The sequence below is a fragment of the Microcaecilia unicolor genome, chromosome 4, assembly GCF_901765095.1.
Source record: "Microcaecilia unicolor chromosome 4, aMicUni1.1, whole genome shotgun sequence".
Lineage (NCBI taxonomy): Eukaryota > Metazoa > Chordata > Amphibia > Gymnophiona > Siphonopidae > Microcaecilia > Microcaecilia unicolor.
Window position 1 is genome coordinate 38,672,628 of NC_044034.1, and position 24,114 is coordinate 38,696,741.

Consider the following 24,114-nt stretch of genomic DNA (forward strand, 5'->3'; position numbering starts at 1 on the left):
CGTTCTACTATTGCAGTCTGTCAATTTATTAAGCCAAGTAGCACATCAACATTGATCATTAACCCCAAGTATGTTTGACCCAATATGAAAATGTAGTATTATTCATTTTCAAAGTCTATAAAATACTCTTGAGGATGTTACTCACAACAACAATTCATAAATCATTCCTACCAATAATCACGTGACATGTCCTGTAAATGAGCTCACAGAAAAAACAATATAAGTCATTCATATTTTCAAAGCACTTAGACTCACAAAGTTACATGGTAACCTATGAAACTTTGTAAGTCTAAATGCTTTGAAAATGAGCTAGTCATCTAGACACATAGCTTTGTGTTTATCAAGCAAAAGAACTTTGTAGCTCTATGGAAGTAATTTATATTTTAAAAAAAACCCTTTTGCTGGGAATGCAAATGTCTTGCTTTTCTATACTCACAGAGCTAAAGATATGATTCATTTCAAACGATTAGCAAAAACTTCCATTATTATTCATTAGCAATAAAATCTAATTTATCACTTCAATGGCTCTAATTTTCAAGGTGGCAAATAGTGGGAATTTCAAGTATGAAATATGAAAATATAAATGTATATAATCAGTGCATATACATAAGCTGAGGCACCATTTTTCATGTAATGATGTGAAAACATCTGCTGATTGATGTTTCTTGCTGTTTTGCAAAATCTGCAGGACTTTTCTCTTGGCTATATATTATATATTTCTATTCGCTGCTGAGTTTTCCTCAATGCCTGCAAAAAGTGCAGTGTCCGTTTTGTGTGCACACTTTGTTGTTAGAGGAATGTACTCTTGACCAGGGGCGTATCTGCATGGGGCCACAGGGGCCTGGGCCCCCGCAGATTTCACCCTGGACCCCCTACTGCCGTTAACCCTCCCCCGCCTACCGCCGTCAACCCTTTCCCCGCCTACCGCCGTCACCTACCCCCGAGGTCCACTTCCTCCTGCCGGTTTTTTAAAATATTGCTTCAGCTGGCGGGGGACCCCAACCCCCGCCAGCCCAGCCGAGGTCTTGTTTAAATTTTTCATCCTCGTGCTGTGAAAGCTGCATCCTTCCAGTTGGACGGAGTCTGACGTTGCAGCACGTTGACGTCCTGCACATACAACGTGCTGCGACGTCAGACTCCGTCCAACTGGAAGGGATGCAGCTTTCACAGCACGAGGATGAAGGACTTAAACAAGAACTCGGCTGGGCTGGCGGGGGTTGGGGTCCCCCGCCAGCTGAAGCAATATTTTTAAAAACCGGCAGGAGGAAGCGGACCTCGGGGGTAGGTGACGGCAGTAGGCGGGGAAAGGGTTGACGGCGGTAGGCGGGGGAGGGTTAACGGCGGTAGGGGGGAGGGTTGACGGCGGTAGGGGGGCGGCAGCCAGGGGGGGCTATAATGTGCCCCCTCACTCTAGCCCCTGCCCCCCCTACCGCCGAACCTCAGATACGACCCTGCTCTTGACCTCAAGAGCTTCAGAGACATAACAAAGCAGTGGTGGGATTTTCAAGATAACCCTAATGAGTGTGTGTGCAAATCTATCTCCATTGTATGCACTATCCCCTGGATTCTATAAATGGCACCCAAATTTTGAGTGCCCAAAACTGCACGTGATCCTGAGATTTATGCACAAATAAACGAATGAGCCATTAACAATCAATAATTGACTGTTATCACTCAATTATTGATGTTAATTGGATCCAATTTGGAGTTGCGCACGAGTCTATAAAGATCAGTGCCCAAATCCTCTCTTGTGTGCAACCCAAAAGGGGGCATGACTGTGGGAGGGGCATAGGCAGTCAAGGGCGTTCCATAGAACTACACACAGTGTTACAGAATTTGGGGGCTGTGCGCCCAAGTTGCATGCCGTGATTTACACCAGTACTCTTGCCCAACGATAGTCACTGGAATACGCACTAAGCGCTATTCTATAAAGGGTGCTGAGCCTGGAGCGCACTTTATAGAATAGCTATGAGCATGAATTTTTCCCAGCGTCTACTATTCGGTGTCATTTACTGAATCTGGCTCTATATGGTCATCTACCTCTGCAACTCTATTGTCTTAAGACTGTTTCCATTTTGAACTTCTTTCTCTGTCCTATATTGTAATAGTGTTCTTTCCTGTTTCCTCTTTATAATATTGTAAGCCATTTTGTTATATAGTTAGGAAAGGCGGCATATCAAAATAAACCAAAGGCTCCCTGTTCATTGTCTCTTCTTCTCGGCTGTGGTGCAGTGGACTAGGTGGGGGCACCAGTGGGGGCACCGGAGGGCGTGTTGTACAGGGATCAATTCCAGCTTGGTACAGTGCTGAGCTCAATACATATTGATTGAGGTTATCCTGAAAAGCTAAACTATTTGTGACCGAGTGTGAATACCACTGTAATGGAAAGAAGATAGTCAACTACCTCCAGATTTTTTATACTAGGTCCAGACTGGGCCCACCCTGGTTTTACCCTGTTGCATGCTGGTTCTTGTAGTTCCGATTCCCCTTAAAGAAGCAGGGCTACACATTCATGCATGCATATGGGTTAAAGCCAAGATTGAATTAAGCTTGGTAACCCTAAAAAGTACTAACTGAATAACTGCTAATAATTGAACAAAAGGGAATATTAAGGCATTAAGGGGCCCTTTTACAAAGGCTTAGGAGGGCTAACGTGTGAGTAGTGTTCCCATTCATCACTACCGCCGGGGTAGCACGTGTGACCTGTGATAATTCCAATTTTGGTGTTTGCTGAAACCCGCGGTAGAAAATTATTTTCTATTTTCTACTGAGGGGGAGTGTTCCCGGTGGTAACCGGCAGTGCATCCACGTTGGCGTGCGCAGCATGGTCACCACGAGGGTAGCGCATGAGCCCTTACCGCTAGGTCAATGAGTGGCGGTAAGGGCTCAGGCCATAAATAGGCTTGCGCTAATTTTAATATTAGCGCAGTCCCATTTCCTGGCCTGTTAAAAAAACAGCCTCTTTCCTAGCCATGATAAAAAAAAAATGACCCAGTGCACGCCTAAAAGACGCGCCCACGCTACTGCAGACCACTTTTTACCACAGCTTTGTAAAAGGACCCCTAATGGGTGGAACAAACCAAGCTTTCTGTGATGACTATTGCAATAACCTAAATAATAGAATGCTGTCCAGCATAAACAGCTATTTTGCAAATTGGAACATCCAAATTATGAACAGGGGAAAACAAGGGACATGGACATTTGTATGGCATCCTAGAAAATGCCCAGGTAACAATATATAAACGGGGAACTCCCGCTTGGAAAAATGGTCAAAACAACAAAATTACATGCGGGTTTTTCAAACTAGATTCACTGCTTAAATGAAAAAGGCGGAAAGGACCTCAGACAAGTGACATACAGTGAACACGCTGAAATATTATGCTCATATGAGCGTCACTACATATCAATCATTGGTCACTCTCCGACCTTCCTCCACTGTGCTGATACCATATCAAAAAAAAATCTTTAATTAATATCCAAAATAACAAGCTCCATGCTACTTAGCTGAATAGCGGTTGCAATCAGGCAGCCCTGCCCAACGGCCCGTTTCACCCCACAACTCACCCCAGCAAACTCCACCTACGGGAACTAAAGCAGCTCCCGTAGGTGGAGTTTGCTGCGGGGACGTTAATTGATGGATTGTCCAGTTGCTCCAGCGGGGTATGCTGTAGTTTCCCCTGCTTATTTCCCCTGAAGAAGCCCCGGTTGTGGGGTGAAACGGGCCGTTGGGCAGGGCTGCCTGATTGCAACCGCTATTCAGCTAAGTAGCATGGAGCTTGTTATTTTGGATATTAATTAAAGATTTTTTTTTTATATGGTATCAGCACAGTGGAGGAAGGTCGGAGAGTGACCAATGATTGATATGTAGTGACGCTCATGTGACGCTCATATGAGCATAATATTTCAGCGTGTTCGCTGTATGTCACTTGTCTGAGGTCCTTTCCGCCTTTTTCATTTAAGCAGTGAATCTAGTTTGAAAACCCCGCTTGTAATTTTCTTGTTTTATCCTTAGAAAATGGCCACACAGACATCTATACAGAGCAAAGGGGCAGCCTAGTGGTTCTGTACTGGACTGTAAAGCAACGGACTCAAGTTCAGTCCCATTTTAACTCTTTTCTTTTGTAATTGTGAGCCCTTTAGGAACAGAAAAGTACCTACATGTAACTGCAAACTCTGCCCCTGGAATGCACACAAGTTATGCCGGTTTCGGCTCAGATTCTAACACAAATATTCATCAGCACTAACCAGTTAAATCCAGGCCATTTAAATTGTTTTGAATATCAGGGAGATTGAGTCCAATATGCAAAAGAAGCTGAGCTTCTAAATGTGTCCCTTATTCTTAGTCAGGAAGCTAAGTTTTCTACTCATCGTTCACCTAAACTTAGGAATTTAAAAGTTACAAAGTCAATTCTATAAGGGGTCCTTTTACTAAGCTTCATTAAAAGGGGACCTCTGCTAGCGTCAGTGTGTGGTTTTCATGCATGCTGAGGCCCCCTTTTTAACTCAGTGGGTAAAGGGCTATCTTTTTTTTCTGAAAAAGAAATGGCCGTGCAGTAAGTGAACCACTTGCCTGCCCGTCCATTTCGGGAAGGACCACTTACCACCACCCATTGAGGTGGCGGTAAGGACTCCTGTGCTAACCTGGTGGTAGCCGGACAGCACACAGAAATGGCACATGCTGGGGGTAGGAACTACTGCCGGGATCCTGTAGTAGGTCCGGACTGGCACATGGCAAGCCTTTTGCCGCGCACCAACCCTTTAGTAAAAGGGTCCCTTACTGCCTACAGTTAGGCACCAAGTCATAGAAAACTGGCACATATGTGGGTAAAAGGAGCCAGTAATTGGCAATTACCCATATATTTGTTAGCCACAATTTTATAACATATGTGGACATTTCATTAATCATGAATGTTCAAAGGAGGGTATATTCATGGGCAAGCAATGGACAGGTCTATCAGATACAGATATAGGGCTAGACTCTATATATGGTGCCTGAAAAAAATCCGCGTGGAAAAACGTTCCGCCTAGGCGCGCCAATATTTCACAGAATAGATTTACATTTCTGTGTGGTACATAGAATACGCAGATCACCTCTCCACATGACCAAATTTAGTCGTGGCCATTTACGCCATGTTTTACTTGGTGTATATCCCGATGCCTAAATTAGGCACAGAGCAGGTGTATTCTATAATAATGTGCTTAGATTTTAGAAATGCCCATGCCCCTCCCATTGCCATGCCACCCTTTACAACTATGCAACTTTGAATTTAGGCGCAGCATGTTATAGGATACACTCAGGGTCCCTTTTGCTAAGGCGAGTAGGTGCATAGGCACATACAAAACACATCAAATCTGAATTACCGCCCGGCTACCGCATGGCCCGGGTGGTAATTCCATTTTTGACGCGCATCCAAAACATGCAGTAGAATTTTGTTCCATGTGGCGCATACCCGGCGGTAATCGGCAGTGTACGCGTGCTGATGATTACCTCCCGGTTAACGCCTGAGACTTTACTGCTAAGTCAATGGGTGGTGATAAGGTCTCATGCTGAAAATAGACGCGCGCTGGTTTTAATTTTGCCACACGTCCATTTTCGACCGCAAAAAAGGCCTTTTTTGCAGGCATGCTGAAAAATGGACCTGCACACATCCAAAACATGCACCTACACCAGCACAGGCCATTTTTCAGCGCGCCTTAGTAACAGGGGCCCCTTAGCGAGTTGTGCGCATAAATCTCAATGCAAATTAGTGCTGGTAATTGCTTGTTAACATCCAATTAACAGCGCTGATTAGTTAATTAAGTTATATGTACTGTTATAGAATACGCTTCGATTTCCGCTATGATTTCTAGGGACCATATATAGAATCTGGGGGAAAGCATAGCGTATAGTATGTTATGGGGTGAATTCTAGAAATCACACCTAAAAAATGGGCACAGAAAAAGATGCTTAAGCGCTATTCTAAGCTGCAACAAAAGTTAGGTGTGGTTTATAGAATAGCACTTAAGTTGCAAGAGTTGCAGGTATATTTGGTGCATCCATTTGCACCAATGAAAATGTGGAACAACTGCCCCTGCCTAAATGTATATGTGGTACCCCCTTAGTCTATAATTTTTATTTATTTATTTGTTACATTTGTATCCCCCATTTTCCCACCTATTTGTAGGCTCAATGTGGCTTACATAGTACCGGAGAGGCCTTTGGAGGCTCCGGTGTGAACAAATACAGGGTGATGTTGTGGTAAGATCAAGTTCATGTGGCACAGCCACATTAGGGATTCGGAGAACGGAAGAGTTGTGTTATGTCCATTACGTACTTTAGTTTTGTTGTGTTGCAGAGATCAGGCATTTAAGTTGGATCGGTAGGGTATGCCTTTTTAAACAGGTTGGTTTTTAGTGATTTCCGGAATTTTAGGTGGTCGTAAGTCATTTTCAAGGCTTTTGGTAATGCGTTCCACAGTTGTGTGCTTATGTAGGAAAAACTAGATGCGTAAGTTGTTTTGCATTTAAGTCCTTTGCAGCTTGGGTAGTGCAGATTTAGATAAGATCATGTTGATTCGGATGTATTTCTAATTGGTAAGTCGATCAAGTCTGTCATGTAACTTGGGGCTTCTCCATAGATGATTTTGTGAACCAAGGTGCAGATTTTGAAGGCGATGCGTTCTTTGATTGGGAGCCAGTATAGCTTTTCGTGGAGGGGTTTTGCGCTTTCAAATCGCGTTTTACCAAATGTAAGTCTAGCTGCCATGTTTTGAGCAATCTGAAGTTTCTTTAAGGTTTGTTCTTTACATCCCGCATAAATTCTATTGCAGTAATCTAAGTGGAGAACGGCGGAGGTGGTCCCTCTTCACAAAAGTGGGGATAGGGAAGAAGCTGGAAACTACAGGCCGGTAAGCCTCACTTCGGTTATTGGAAAAGTAATGGAAGCCATGCTGAAGGAAAGGATAGTGAATTTCCTGGAAGCCAATAAGTTGCAAGATCCAAGACAACATGGTTTCACCAAAGGGAAGTCGTGCCAAACGAATCTCATTGAATTCTTTGACTGGGTGACGGGAGAATTAAATCAAGGACGGGCTATGGACGTCATCTACTTAGATTTCAGCAAGGCTTTTGACACGGTTCCCCACAGGAGGCTCTTGAATAAACTAGAAGGGCTGAAGATAGGACCCGAAGTGGTAAACTGGATTAGGAACTGGTTGACGGGCAGACGCCAGAGGGTGGTGGTAAATGGAGTTCGCTCAGAGGAGGGAAAGGTGAGTAGTGGAGTGCCTCAGGGATCGGTGCTGGGGCCCATTCTGTTCAATATATTTGTGAGTGACATTGCCGAAGAGTTACAAGGTAAAGTTTGCCTTTTTGCGGATGACACCAAGATTTGCAACAGAGTGGACACCCCGGAGGGAGTGGAAAACATGAAAAAAGATCTGAAGAAGCTGGAAAAATGGTCTAACGTTTGGCAATTAAAATTCAATGCGAAGAAATGCAAAGTGATGCACTTAGGGAGTAGAAATCCAAGGGAGGCGTATGTGTTAGGTGGGGAGAGCCTGATAGACACGGACGGGGAGAGGGATCTTGGGGTGATAGTATCTGAGGACCTGAAGGCGATGAAACAGTGCGACAAGGCGGTGGCCGTAGCGAGAAGGTTGCTAGGCTGTATAGAGAGAGGTGTGACCAGCAGAAAAAAGGAGGTTTTAATGCCCCTGTATAAGACGTTGGTGAGGCCCCACCTGGAGTATTGTGTTCAGTTTTGGAGGCCGTACCTTGCGAAGGATGTTAAAAAAATGGAAGCGGTGCAAAGAAAAGCTACGAGGATGGTATGGGAGTTGCGTTCCAAGACGTATGAAGAGAGGCTTGCTGACCTGAACATGTATACTCTGGAGGAAAGGAGGAACAGGGGTGATATGATACAGACGTTCAAATATTTGAAAGGTATTAATCCACAAACGAATCTTTTCCGGAGATGGGAAGGCGGTAGAACGAGAGGACATGAAATGAGATTGAAGGGGGGCAGACTCAGGAAAGATGTCAGGAAGTATTTCTTCACGGAGAGGGTGGTGAACGCTTGGAATGCCCTCCCGCGGGAGGTGGTGGAGATGAAAACGGTAACGGAATTCAAGCATGCGTGGGACAGGCATAAAGGAATCCTGTGCAGAAGGAATGGATCCACAGAAGCTTAACTGAAATTGGGTGGCAGGGGGAAGAGGGGTTGGTGGTTGAGAGGCTAGGATGGGGGAGGGCAGACTTTTTATACGGGGTCTGTGCCGGAGCCGGTGATGGGAGGAGGGACTGGTGGTTGGGAGATGGGAAATACTGCTGCACAGATTTATACGGCTGTGCCCTGGAAAAGACAGGTACAAATCAGGGTAAGGTATACACATATGAGTTTATCGTGGGCAGACTAGATGGACCGTGCAGGTCTTTTTCTGCCGTCATCTACTATGTTACTATGTTACTATGGCTTAGAACCATTGATTGTATCAGGTTGCGAAATGTTTCCCTCAGGAAGAATTGCTTCATGCGTTTGAGTTTCCACATTGAGTGGAACATTTTCTTTGTTGTGGATGCCACTTGGCTCTCTAGTGTTAAGTTACGGTCCATTGTAACGCCGAGGATTTTCAAGCTGTCTGAGATAGGAAGGGTATGATCTGGGGTGTTGATACTTGTGGGGATGTCCGTGCTGTGTTGGGATGAGAGGATGAGACAATGAGTTTTTTCTTTATTGAGTTTTAGTTGAAATGCATTTGCCCATGAATCCATGATGTTCAGGCTGAGCTTGATTTCGTTGGTGATTTCTGTCAGTTTGGTTTTGTAAGGAATGTATATTGTGACATCGTCTGCATATATGAAAGGGTTAAGGCCATGGTTCAATAAGGACTTGGCAAGTGGGATCATCATTAAGTTGAATAGGACCGGTGATAGTGGTGATCCTTGCGGTACTCCACAGTCTGCTTTCCACGGTGATGATATGTTTGAATTTGATTTTACTTGATATGTTCTTGTGGTTAGGAAGCCCTTGATCCAGTTAAGTATGTTTCCACCAATCCCGAACTTATCTAGTAATCTTATTAACAGTGGCGTTCCTAGGCTGCCTGACACCCGGGGCGGATCGCCGATGCGCCCCCCCGGGTGCAGCGCAGCCCCCCCACCAGTGAAATTACCCCCCCCCCCCCCCACACACACACTGGCAAAATTACACCCTCCCCCCCGGGTGCATTTTACCTGCTGGGGGGGTGCCGCGCACCTGTTGGCCGAGTCCGCTCGTTCCCTCCCTGCTGCTCCCTCTGCCCCGGAACAGGAAGTAACCTGTTCTGTGCAGAGGGAGCAGCAGGGAGGGAATGAGCGGACTCAGCCAACAGGCGCACGGCACCCCCCCCCCCAGCGGCGTGCACCCGGGGTGGACCACCCCCACCGCCCCCCCCCCTTGGTATGCCACTGCTTATTAATATATTATGGTTTACCATGTTGAATGCACTAGACATGTCGAATTGAAGGAGAAGGATGTTTTTGCCTGTTGATATTTGCTGATCATGTAACTTAAATCCACTCCAACCCTCCACCCTGAAATGCCCATGATCCTCCCATTTCCATGCCCCTTTTTATGGGACACGTAAAATTTAGGCGTGGATCCTGCACCTAAATTTATGCATTTCAATTAGCATCAATAATTGGTTGTTAAAAAGCCAATTATTGGCACTAATTGGCTTGTTATTCAATTAAATTGTGTGCAGAAATTGGGCGCACACCTAAATTTGAGCATGCAATTTTTGGCAACTTTTATAGTATTAGGGGGTGTGTGCTATTGTGGTTCCACATAGTTGCAAACACACCTGTTATTTTGACATGGTGTATATGTTCACAGCTACACATTCACGCATAAGTGGCACCTTAGTCCCACATGCTATAACTGCATATGTGTGTCCATGTGTCTGTGGGTGTTGAGAGTTGGAGGGGAGGGGGTAGTTGATCTTTAAAAACAAACATTTGTCTGCAGGACTCCCAAAGTTACCCAAATAAATATTAACTAGGCCTCTAAATGTTAATACGATTATCAGAAAGAAACAGAAGGGGGCAACAGTGGCAAAAAAATGAAGATGAATTCATAAATTTCATTGCTGGAAGAATATTTCTCTGCATCCAAAATGAGAGAGATAGCTTTAATATTCCTTCTACTAAGTTGTTCTCTGAGACAGCCAAAATTTTTGACAAAACTGAAAAGAAATGCAGAAAGATGACTCAGATTATTATCTACACTGTTTTATATTTAATAGGGAAGGGAAGGGAAATGGGACTTGATATACCACCTTTCTGAGGCTTTTGCAACTACATTCAAAGCGGTTTACATATATTCAGGTACTTATTTTGTACCAGGGGCAACGGAGGGTTAAGTGACTTGCCCAGAGTCACAAGGAGCTGCAGTGGGAATTGAACTCAGCTGCCCAGGATCAAAGTCCACTGCACTAACCACTAGGCTACTCCTTCACTAGCAACATTCCACGTAGAATCTCAAATAGTAGCAACAGCAACATTCCATGTAGAATCTCAAATAGTAGCAACAGCAACATTCCATGTAGAATCTCAAATAGGGAAAGTGAACTGGGATTTGATATACCGCCTTTATGAGGTTTTTGCAACTACATTCAAAGCGGTTTACATATATTCAGGTACTTATTTTGTGCCAGGGGCAATGGAGGGTTAAGTGACTTGCCCAGAGTCACAAGGAGCTTTATTTTTTATTTATTTGTTGCATTTGTATCCCCACATTTTCCCACCTCTTTGCAGGCTCAATGTGGCTTACAATACATCATGAATGGTGGAAATACATAAGAAAATATACATTTAGTATTACAGGAGGATCTTGGGTAGCATGATATTGATAGTACATGATAGTAGTTTAACAAGTTGAAACTATTGATCTTAAAGCCTTTTTGAAATGAATTAAACAATTAGCAGTAAACCATAATATGCACTTAACACAGGGAAATGAACAGTACATTACTCAGTATATAGCTAGCTCCAAATATATAAAGGTCTTAAACACAATTCCCCCCAATTTTCAAAAGCATTTAGCCGGCCAGGACTGGCATCTGGCTGGTTAAATGCCCCATCACCGGCCTTGACCCACTGAAAAGTCACAGCGGCTAGTGGCTTAGCTGGTTATGTCACCTGATATAACTGGCTATCCGCTGATTTTCAGCATGTTTGGCGGCCATATCTGGCCGCTTGAATACCTGGTATATCTTTGGCTGGTTCAAAATTAAGCGGCAGTGCTGAATGTCGGTTTGGCTGCTTAAGTTTGAACCAGTCAAAATTAAACCGGACATTCAACGCTGTTCACCGGTAATGGCTCAGCATTGTATATCCGAGTTCGACGCAGACTGCGAAAGTTAGCCGAGTTAATTCCCACAGTCTTAATATGGGGCCAAATACTTCTTGGGGCAATTTGAAATACTCAAGGGCCCTTTTACTAAGGTGTGCAGACAAATCAGCTGTGCTAGTGTAGGCGTGTGTTTTTGGCGTGCGCAGATCCATTTTTCAGTACACCTGACTTTTTAAAAATTTTTGCCGAAAATGGACGTGCGGCAAAATAAAAATTGGCGCATGTCCATTTTGGGTCTGAGACCTTACTGCCAGCCATTGACTTAGTGGTAAGGTCTCGCATGTTAACCGTGCAGTAATCGTCTATGCGCGTATAATGACAATTACCTTCTGGTTTCTGCCATGCGCCAGAAAATACAAATTATTTTCCGGCGCGCGTAGCGGATGTGCATCAAAAATGAAGTTACCATAAGGGCCACTCGGTAGCCAGGCCTACGCAGCTTAGTAAAAGGGCCCCTAAATGTGTACACTTATAGCTGAGAAAACATCGGCTGAAAGTTGTCTTGTCAAGGAAGGCATGCAGGAAATCTCCTATCACAACTGGTTTGTGGGCTTAATCACAGTGAGTCTATATTGAGATTAATTTGTATAGGGTGTCTTTTACTAAGGCACGCTCAAGTTTTTAGCGCAAGCTAAAATTGTGGGGGCGCTAAACGTTAGAGATGCCCATAGGAATGCATTGGCGTCTCTAACGTTTAGCGTGCCCAAAATTTTAGCATGCGCTACAAACATGAGCACGCCTTAGTAAAAGATACACAAAGGGGTATGGAATGCATTACCACTCGCCATGAAAAAAAGGCACGACCTAACTAACTTTCGGAGATCACTGAAGACCAACCTGTTCAATAAGGCATACCACAATAATCCATCCTACATACCAGACAAAGCTCAAACCAGAACTGGATAAAACTTAACTCTCTATACTCGACTTCCATGATCTACTCTACCACGAATGAACTTTAATGCAGTGGCGTAGCAAGGGGGGGGGCAGGAGGGGCAGTCCACCCCGGATGTCAGCTCGGGGGGGGGGGGTGTGCTCCCTGCCAGCTCCCCCCCTCGGCGCATTGACACCCCCCCCCCCCTCAGTGCCCACCCTCCTCCGTCCAACTAGCTCCCTACCTTTAAAAAAATATCGAAATTCGAAGCGAGGCGCAACACCTCACGCCTGCACGTAAAAGAAATGTGCACCATCTCATCAGGCCTTCTCTCGCTCTGTCTGTCCCGCCCTTGCAGAAATAGGAAGTTGCGTCAGCGGAGGGCGGGACAAACAGAGCGATGGAAGGCCCGATGAGACAGTGCACATTTCTTTTACGTGCAGGCGCGAGGCACTGTGCCTCGCTTCGGATTCTGATATTTTTTTAAAGGTAGGGAGCTGGTTGGACGGAAGAGGTTGGGCACTGGGTTGGGGGGGGGTGTCGATGTGCCGAGGGGGGGGTATGTCATCGTGCTGCACCCGGGGGGGGGGGGGGGGGGTGCAACGGCGAACCGCCCCGCCCCGGGTGGCAGCCCCCCTCGCTACGCCACTGCTTTAATGCAATACCATTTTATCTCATTCCGAATATGAACTGTTCTTACTTGACAGCTTAATCTACTCTGTCAACCATGAACTCGAATGTAATACCACCTGTATCTCTCACTCCGGAAATGGCGATCGCCATGACGGAACAATGTAAGCCACATTGAGCCTGCAAATAGGTGGGAAAATGTGGGCTACAAAAGCAACAAATAAATAAATAATTTGGTCAAAGAACCTGGTTACTTTGCATATTTTTGTTAACTCTGAAAATTAGACCTTTTAGGGGTCCTTGATTATCAGATTTGGGAACTGATCATTTAGAGTAATTGTTAGCTCATTATTTTGTTAAAAACATCTCTGAGTGTATTCATAGTGACAATGGTCAGAAAGGCGTTCAAAAACATTAAGGGGGTGTTATTAACGTGGGCTACCATTGAGATGGGTTATTTTATCACAGTTGTACTATTTTAGCACAGGGTCTCATTGCATAAAATAGGACCCTGTGTTAAAATAGCATGACTAGGGAAGGGGAATGGGCTTGATATACTGCCTGTGTGGTTTTTTATTTTTTTTTTGCAACTACATTTGAAGTGGTTTACATAGTATATATAGGTACTTATTTGTACCTGGGGCAATGGAGGGTTAAGTGAGTTGCCCAGAGTTACAAGGAGTGGGAATCAAACCCAGTTCCCCAGGATGAAAGGTCCACTGCACTAACCACTAGGCTACTCCTCCACTTGTGTAATAGCCCATCTTAACTGTAGCCCACAATGATAATTTTCCCCCAAACACCCATATTGTCTGGGAATGAAAGCAAAATCTGAAAAAATCAAACAAACAAACCGCTGAGCTATGGTTGCTCCTAGAAGAAAGATTCCTCATACTACTACTACTACTACTTAACATTTCTAGAGCGCTACAAGGGTTACGCAACGCTGTACAAATTAATAACTAAGGACGGTCCCTGCTCAGAAGAGCTTACAATCTAAAGGACGAAATGTCAAGTTGGGGCAGTCTAGATTTCCTGAATAGGGGTGTAGTGGTTAGGTGCCGAAGGCGACATTGAAGAGGTGGGCTTTGAGCAATGATTTGAAGATGGGTAGGGAGGGGGCCCGGCGTATGGGCTCAGGGAGTTTGTTCCAAGCATGGGGTGAGGCGAGGCAGAAAGGGTGGAGAAGGGTGGTGGTGGTGGAGAAGGGTACTGAAAGGAGGGATTTGTCTTGATTTGTCTTGAGAGCGGAGGTTACGGGTAGGGACGTAAGGGGAGATGAGGGTAGAGAGGTAAGGAGGGGCTGCAGATCATATACCTGGAATCTGTGAAATTCTGAGGCATGAAAAAATATGCTCTTAGAAGCAAATCTGCATGGGACAGAATCCAGTATTTTTTCAGCAACATGAAAAAAAGAATCCCCCAGGCTCTCTGTCGATATTCAGCTAGTCTTACAACTGAGGGTTTTTACAGAGTTGAGGTCATGGCATTTCTACAAAGCTAAATCATCACATTTGTCAAAATGCTGTCTTCTAATTTTTTTTAAACAGTTTTTGAAGCCCTTCCATTATCATCTTTTATGTTCTCCAGCAGAGGTGTAACCTCAGGTAGGGAACAGTTGTCACCTCATAAAGAAAAGGTGTGGGTTTTCTATCTTTTCTCGAAGAATTATTGACTTCTTTTGAAAAATGGAGAAAAAAAATGAAATGAAAAGATATAAAGAAAACTCTTCTCTTTTTATTAGACTCAGATTCAAAATACTTCACAAGTCTATGAAAATAAAATTGTACAAATGAATAGCAGTTGCAAGTTAATCACAGTTAACTCTGCAATTAATGCATTAATTATTAATTGTGTTTTTAAAAACATTAATCACGTTGCAGAGTATCCTGTCTCCTCCAAACGTCTCATCTGCTCTTTTCCGCTCCCAACCCCCATCCTCGGTGTAATCTGCAGAAACAGGAAGTAATGTCAGAGGAGTAGCCTAATGGATAGTGCAGAGGGCTTTGATCCTGGCAACCTGGGTTCAATTCCCACTGCAGCTCCTTGTGATCTTGGGCAAGTCACTTAACCCTCCATTGCCCCAGGTACAAAAACCTTAGATTCTGAGCCCCCTAGGGACAGAGAAAATACCTGTATATAATGTGTACAGTGCTGCATACGTCTAGTGCTATAGAAATGGTTAGTAGTACATGCATTCTAACATTGACACACATATGTAGTGCATAAGTGTTAGCATGTGTGTTATAGGATTGTTATGTTGTATCGTGTCTTCTATTCTGCCACTACCTCCACAGTTCAGATTGGATTACATCAACAAGAGGTCGACCCACTACATCCAGGAATTATATCACAGAATGGACAATAGACAGTGAAATAAAAAAAATGATCAGTAATTAATTAATATTCAAAATCAAGAAGCTAAATTTGTGAAAAAAAAAAACCAGCCTTCTGACTTTCCTGAATCATAGGTAATGTTTGCAGGCCCTAAGAAATAAAGGTAATGAATTTTACATTTCTACCATTTGGTATTGTAGTGATGCAACAAAGTGTTTGATTGACTTTAACTTGGTAGCTTTTGAAAAACATAACAGGAACTGCCTCGTTAACAGCTAACTTAGTTTAATAGATAAACTCCTATGTGCACTAAATAGCAGGTGTAAAGATGAGGTCATAGTTTTCCTGGGGTAAGTTTCAAAGTGAAATATCCATGGCATCCATCCATCCATTTGTTCCATCGATCAGTGGCATAGCCATGGGTGGGCCTGGATAGGCAGGGGCCCAGACACTTTGGACTGAGACTCACCAAAAATTGGCACACCCTTACTGCGAATGGCAGGGATCCCCCAACCTTGCCAGCTGAAAACCTTCTCTGAAGGCCAGAACTCTTTCCAAGCTTGGCAGCCAATAGCAGTGTCCCTGAGCAATCACTGCCAGACCCCATCCCCCTTGCTGTATGGGGAGCCAGCGGCAGCAGTGGCGAGGTATAATGCTGCCAACTGGCAAGCTTGGAAAGAGTTCTGGCCAGGAGAGAAGGCGGTCTTCAGCTGGCAGGGTTAGGGATCCCTGCCAGCTCAAGTAGTTATATTTTGCATTTGAGAGGAGAGTGTGCTGAGGAAGGTATGGGTGGACAGTGGAGGATGGTTGGGGGGGGGGGGGGGGGGGTGGAGAGAAAACTTTGTGCCCACCCACTTTGGGCTCAGGCTAAACCAAAATTAGCCATCTGACAACACCGCTTACTTTTTTTTTTATTAGTATGAGCAGTTGTAAGATTACCCTGCATACATGTAGAAGACGAACGGGAAATACCAGAGTGAGATAGCAAGTTTTATATACTGAAATCCTGGCAAAACAGACGACATGCTGACTTTTGATTTGCAATGCAATTAAAGTTGCAAACAAGAGACTGTATGTGGATTTAAGTAAGGTTCCTGATTATAATTGAACTAACTGCAGGAAATCTATGAATAGAGACAAGAAGAATTACTGTAGGCTAGTTCACTGGCAGCTTTTCTTAAAAGTTGTAGTTGAGCAGATGGTGTAATGGACTGGCTGGGTGAATCACTCACTGTTGGAAACTGTGGATGGCATTGACTGTTATTGAATGCACAGTGTGACGTTGTACTTCTGGAACCCTACGAAAATATTACTATGCTGATAGTCAAACCCCAGAAAATATAGCAGGCTGCAGGAAATCTGGTGTGATTCCAAGAAATGTCTCTTTTATTTATAAAAAACAATGGTATTGCAGCAATCCAGCGCACAGGAGACTTCACAGTAAATGTTCTTCTAAAGTTTGACACAGTTTAGTTCTAGCATCCTCCAAACACATTTCTTGCTGACCTGGAAACCTGCAGTTTTCATTCTCCTGAGAGATTCAGACCAATTGTAGCAGTGTTAGCTAAAGTTTCTACCTCTGTGAACTGATAAGTCATTTTCTTAATCTCCAGGATATCCCAGCCACTAGATCTTACTTGCTGTTAACTCGGATCCCAGAAATAAGACATTTACTCCAGTGGCGTAGCCAAGGGTGGGCCCAGGCCCATCCACTTTGGGTTCAGCCCCACCCAGTAGCAGCACATCTCTAATGTGGCTGGCAGGGATTCCCAAGCCCCGAAAACTCCCAACTGTCCCTCCTGCATACCTTTTAAATAGCATATCTTTGCCTGCTACAAGCAGCGACTGATACGTACTGTTCGCACCAGCCCTGCAGCCTTCCCTCTGATGTATTCCCACCTATGCGGAAACAGGAAGTTGCCTAAGAGGGAAGGCTATGGGGTCAACATGTGCAGTGTGCATTAGTTGCTGCTCGTTGCCAGTGAAAATCTGCTATTTAAAAGGTATGCAGGGTAGGGGGATGTTTGAGAGACCATATGTTATGCAGGGCAAGAGAGAGAGAGACCAAATTATTTGTGGGACAAGGCGGAGTTCTTCTGCCCATCCATCTTGGGCCCAGCCCCACCCAAAATTGGGTGTCTGGCTACACCCCTGCATTACTCAAAGATATGTGCATAGAATGGAGGCAGTGTGCATGTAAATGTATCTCAGAGCAAGAGAGAGAGAGAGAGAGAGAGCAAGAGAGAGAGAGAGAGAGAGAGCAAGAGAGAGAGAGAGAGAGAGACACTGGCCTGCAACATACAGCAGCAAAACAAGAGCTGACCAGCAACAGCAAAGGTTTAGCAAAGTCCTTATTAACCACTACACTTTGGGCTGGATTCAGTAAGTGACGCTCAAAATTTGGCTCTCAAAAAAATTGGCGCTAAATGGTATTCTATAATGGGAATTCTGGGATTGGTGCCCTTGACTGATTCATGCCCAACTTTGGGTGCGAGGAATTACACCAACTGAAACCAGGTGTAAATCCCAGTTCATACGTTGGGTGCAGGTCTGCACCATTCTATAATACTGTGTGCATTTTAAGGGAACGACCCCAATTATTGATATTTAAGTGCTTGTTACTCAAATTGCGCAAGCATCTTGGGCTCATACCCAAATTAGATGCACAAATCCAGGTGTCATATATAGAATCTGGGAGAAAATAAATGGTGGCTGTTTTAATTTCCAGCACCTACCGTACTCCTTACCCCAGTGGTTCTCAGCCCAGTCTTCAGGACACACGTGGAGGAGCATAATCGAACGGGGTGCCCATAGGCGTAGACTGGGGGGGGGGGCAGGGGGGGCAATGCCCCCCCAAAAGACGACGAGCCGCTGCCGCGCCATTAGTTAAAAAAAAAAAACACATGCAGGCACGCGCTCCTCTCCATCCGCTTGGCTTCCCTGCCCTCTCTGTCTGCGTCCCGCCTTCCTCTGACATCAGAGGAAGGCGGGACGCAGACAGAGAGAGGGCAGGGAAGCCAAGCGGACGGAGAGGAGCGTGTCCGTCTACCCCCCTCTCTTCCTCCCTCCCTCCGGCGCAGGCAGCAGTCTTTTTCAGCGTTCCTGGCAGCGGTAGCGATGTACACGCTGCCTTCGGCTCTGCCCCAAAGCCTTCTCTTCAAGTTCCTGTTCCCACATAGGTGGGAACAGGAACTTGAAGAGAAGGCTTCCGGGGCAGACCGAAGGCAGCGTGTACATCGCTACCGCTGCCAGGAACGCTGAAAAAGCTGAAGACTGTTGCCTGCGCCGGAGGGAGGGAGGAAGAGAGGGGGTAAACGGAGTCACGATCTTGGACCTCGCGGGGGGTGGGGAGCAGAGGGAAGATGGATGGTACTGGGAGGGGTGGGGAGCAGAGGGAAGGAGCAAGAGATGGTTGGGACTGGGAGGGGTGGGGAGCAGAGGGATGGACCAGGAGATGGATGGGATTGGGAGAGGTCAGGCACAGCAGAGGGAAGGAGCAGAAGATGGATGGGACGGAGGGATGGTGAGCAGAGGGAAGGAACAGAAGATGGATGGGACTGGGAGGGATGGTGAGCAGAGGGAAGGAACAGAAGATGGATGGGACTGGGAGGGATGGTGAGCAGAGGGAAGGAACAGAAGATGGATGGGACGGAGGGATGGTGAACAGAGGGAAGGAACAGAAGATGGATGGGACTGGGAGGGGTGGGGAGCAGAGGGAAGCCTACTGGAAAGAAGACACTGCATAAAACAGAAGACACTGGGACCAAAGCGAATAGAAAAACTAAATGATCAGACAACAAAGGTAGATAAAAGTATTTTATTCATAATTTATTAATTGAAATGTGTTAGCTTTTTGAAATGTGCATCTGTGATATTTTGCCTGTAAATTTTAATTCCTTCCTCCACATTAGCATAATCATTTGCATATGTATATATGCAAATGATATGCTAATATGCTCCGCACATTCTTTGCCCCCCCCCCCCCAAATGAAACAGTCAAACTACGCCTATGGGGGTGCCCATGTTTTCCTTAGAAAGCAAAGGGGCAGACGATCTGCAAACTCCAAAGTGGAAACTGTACAAAGCAGATCGTTAATAAACCAAAATATATTTTATTAATATGATAAAGATAAAATATGTATACAGTAAATAGCCCGACACAGGCCGTGTTTCACCCAACTGGGCTGCTTCAGGGGCTAAAAAAGATAATAAATGAATAATAAGTAACAAATCTAAATATCATTTTATATCATTGTTATATGTTTTTTATTTTGATATTTAGATTTGTTACTTATTATTCATTTATTATCTTTTTTAGCCCCTGAAGCAGCCCAGTTGGGTGAAACACGGCCTGTGTCGGGCTATTTACTGTATACATATTTTATCTTTATCATATTAATAAAATATATTTTGGTTTATTAACGATCTGCTTTGTACATGTTTTCCTTAGGACATCCTCACAGGACGTCCCGGCGAAGGGGCCAGGAAACCCGTATTATCGAAACAAGATGGGTGGCCATCTTTCGTTTCGATAATACGGTTGGGGACGCCCAAATCTCAACATTTAGGTCGACCTTAGAGATGGTCATCCTTAGAGATGGTCGTCCCCGGTTTTCAGCGATAATGGAAAGCGAGGACGCCCATCTCAGAAACGACCAAATCCATGCCATTTGGTTGTGGGAGGAGCCAGCATTCGTAGTGCACTGGTCCCCCTGACATGCTAGGACACCAACCGGGCACCCTAGGGGGCACTGCAGTGGAATTCAGAAATTGCTCCCAGGTACATAGCTCCATTACCTTGGGTACTAAGCCCCCAACCCCACTCCCCACAACTGTAGAGGGGCTCCGGAACAGCAGCCATCCTCACAAGCTGCCCTGAAGCTTTCCCTCTCTGCCGCAATACGTCCAGGCAGAAACAGGAAATTGCATCAGAGGGAGACAGATTGTGGCAGACAGGGAAAAGCTTTGGGGCAGCCGGATGCAGCTTGTGAGGGTGGCTGCTTCTCTAGGGCCCCTCTGAGAAGAGAAATTAAAAATTAAAAGGTGAGGGGAAGGGACAAGGAAACGGTCTGTGGTGGGGAGAAGGGGAAGAGATACCTGGACCATGGGGCTCCCTGAAGCTTTTGAACCCAGGGCTGTTGACCTGTTTGCCCCTCCCCCTAACGCCAGCCCTGCATCTAACACAAGATCTATGTTGGGACTTAGACCACCTTTAAATCATGAATAAGTGCTGCCCACAGCCTGTCCCTATGACTCCTTGCATTACTGCCGACTGTGGGAGAGCTGAAAGAAAATCTGTGAGCCTGATTGCCATTTATTTTTTATTTTTGTTACGTTTGTACTCCGCGCTTTCCCACTCATGGCAGGCTCAATGCGGCTTACATATTGTATACAGGTACTTATTTGTACCTGGGGCAATGGAGGGTTAAGTGACTTGCCCAGAGTCACAAGGTTCACCTAGATCTGTTGTTTGGGACCTTTCTCATACCCATACCTCCCAACTCCACTTCCCCAACGTCCTAACAGCCTTTTGTCTTGCTGGCCTCCAAAGCGCTCCCAGCATCCCTGTCCCATCACCACCTGTGAGCCCCCTCCATAATCTTCTCTTAGCTCGTTCCATCTGAGACCTTCTGTGCCAGCCTGTCTAATAATCCAAACCCACTTTCAGTCTGTATCTGTCTGCGAGTGTATGCAAGAAAGGTGACATGAGGGAGTTCTGTCTTTTTGGTTTTTAGTGTCTGTGTTGTTTCATATTTTTTTTTAAATTTTATTTTTATAAGTATTAACAATGTGTCAAGAAAACTCTTGATATGAAAAAAAATGGAGAGAAGTGAAACAATTATACATATGTTATTTTTTTTCTTCCATTTCAAGTCCACAACAGTGAAAAAGAACAAGGTAATATTCCATGAAATATATATTCGACTAATTTAGGCTAAGAAATTTGAAGAGAAACGTAAGGTGCCAAATCGACGATAATTACGGAGAAGATGTAGCTAATGTTGCTAGTTGTTGATTAGGAGTAATAGCAAATTTTGAATCAAGGAAAGAACTCAAATGAGTTGGATCATAAAAAATATATTTAACTGAATTAACTTTCAATACATGGGGAAATTTAGCCAAAATAAACCGCCCAACTTTAAGACCCTGGGACGTAGTTTTAGAAATAATTGACGTCTCTTTTGGGTTACTCTTGCAATATCAGGAACTATTCTAATCTTATTATTCATAAAGAGTTCATTTCTTTGGCGAAAGAATTGTTTCAGAATCCAATCTCGATCAGGTTCCAATACAAAGGTCACTATTAATGTTGCTGGTGTCCCCATTTCATCTTCTTGAATTATCTGTGTTAAATTGAGTATATCAAATGAGGCTTCTGCTCCTTGTTCAGTTTGATTAGTATTTTATTTTTTTCCTTTCTTATATGGTGGTAGATAGTATATCTTTGATACATGCAGATAAACCTATTCAGGAATCTTCAAAATTCCAGGTAAGTATTTCTTGAAAGTTATTAAAGGGGCCACTATGTGTTGTTTCACATTATCCTTTTTTGTGCCTGTGGATGTTGGTGGTGGGATAGTCAAACCATGAGAGTCACTGAATCTCTGGGCTGTAGAGTCCATCCAGTATGAGGCACACCAAGACACTAGGGCCATCATGGAAAGAACACTAAATATGTGCTTCAGGTGCCTGGACAGGTCTGGAGGGGAGCACCTCTACAAACCAGAAAAAGTATGTCAGATCTTACTGGCCTGGTGTATCCTGCACAACCTCACACTAAGGCAAAGAATCCCCTTCCTGAAGGAAAGGGAGCCCCATGGCAAAGAACATGAGGAGGAGGGGGAAGAACAGGCACAACCAGAACAGCCCTACTCACAGAGAGCTTTTCTGTAAAGGGTAATTTGTATTCAGTATGAACAGTGTGTATCATGTACAATACCATCCCCCAACTCAATACCCTTTCCCTATTCTCTTCCCTACTGTACCACATCCACCCTCACACCCCCGTGCCTGCCATTCTCTCTCTACCATCACCGGAGCCTTCCCTTTCCCCTTCTGGGTACAACAGGTCCCTTCAGGGATTCTGGCTGGTTTTCAGAATGTCTATCCAGTGACGATCCTAGGTTGGCTGGCACCCAGGGCGGATCGCCGATGCACACCCCCCCCCCCCCCCCGGGTGCAGCACGACCCCCCCCCCCCCCCGGCGCAATGACACCCCCGCAGCACATCAAACCTGGGAGCAGCAGTGCGGCTCTCAGTTCTGCTGGCTCCCTGCTCCCTCTGCCCCAGAACAAGAAGTAACCTGTTCCGGGGCAGAGGGAGCAGGGAACCAGCGGAGCCGACAGGCGCGTGGCTGCTCTCTGCACCCCTCCAGTGGCATGCACCCGGGGCGGACCACCCCCACCGCCCTGCCCTTGGTATGCCGCTGTGTCTATCACTGTGTCCAAGGCTCTCAGTACCCTCTGAGGCATTGGAAGAGTCCTCTTTCACCATGCCTGACACTCTGGTAGTTTGAGCAAATTAGTCAGTAATGCTGGGGGGCTGTCTCTGTGACAAGTTATGTTTTCTTCCACTTGTGTGGCATGAATGCCTCCCCACCCCCAGGAATCCTGTATTTGTGTCAGTGAGCAGCCTCTTGGAGGCAGAATGGCTCCCCTGCCACTGCTATACAGCCATGGAATGGGCAGGTGATGGGGTATGACTGGTGGTTGCTATGCTGAGTCAGAAGGGTGCAGATACCATAGGTAGTGTCAAATGGGCCAACTGCTCACTCATTGTTTTCATTCTGCAGGAAAGTGTCCACACAACACTCATCAAGTCACGGCTCAGATCCATCATCTTCTTCTCCTCAGAGATGAGCTTTCCCTTGCGGGACATGAGCTACTGTTTTAGAGCCATTACAAACCTCCCTATGCAGATTGCAAAATTGCAAGCTGTACACTTAAATATCTGCAATAAAAACGTTTCGGTGGGAAGGCTGTAAATGTTTATAGCTTTTCTGTTTAAGTTTCTGAAATTGGCAGCAGGTGTCAATGTTTTCTGAGTGAGAAAAATTTATGCTTGACATTTGACAAGTGATTGCAAAAGGTTATGACCAGATGCATTTGTTACATTGGACACATGACCTGTATGAAACAGCATTGGTGCCTAGTCCACGTGTTAACTCTTATGACCCCCAATAGCTTGGCCAATGAAGCATACTTAAAAACCTTATAAGTACATAAGTACATAAGTAGTGCCATACTGGGAAAGACCAAAGGTCCATCTAGCCCAGCATCCTGTCACCGACAGTGGCCAATCCAGGTCAAGGGCACCTGGCACGCTCCCCAAACGTAAAAACATTCCAGACAAGTTATACCTAAAAATGCGGAATTTTTCCAAGTCCATTTAATAGCGGTCTAGGGACTTGTCCTTTAGGAATCTATCTAACCCCTTTTTAAACTCCGTCAAGCTAACCGCCCGTACCACGTTCTCCGGCAACGAATTCCAGAGTCTAATTACACGTTGGGTGAAGAAAAATTTTCTCCGATTCGTTTTAAATTTACCACACTGTAGCTTCAACTCATGCCCTCTAGTCCTAGTATTTTTGGATAGCGTGAACAGTCGCTTCACATCCACCCGATCCATTCCACTCATTATTTTATACACTTCTATCATATCTCCCCTCAGCCGTCTCTTCTCCAAGCTGAAAAGCCCTAGCCTTCTCAGCCTCTCTTCATAGGAAAGTCGTCCCATCCCCACTATCATTTTCGTCGCCCTTCGCTGTACCTTTTCCAATTCTACTATATCTTTTTTGAGATACGGAGACCAGTACTGAACACAATACTCCAGGTGCGGTCGCACCATGGAGCGATACAACGGCATTATAACATCCGCACACCTGGACTCCATACCCTTCCTA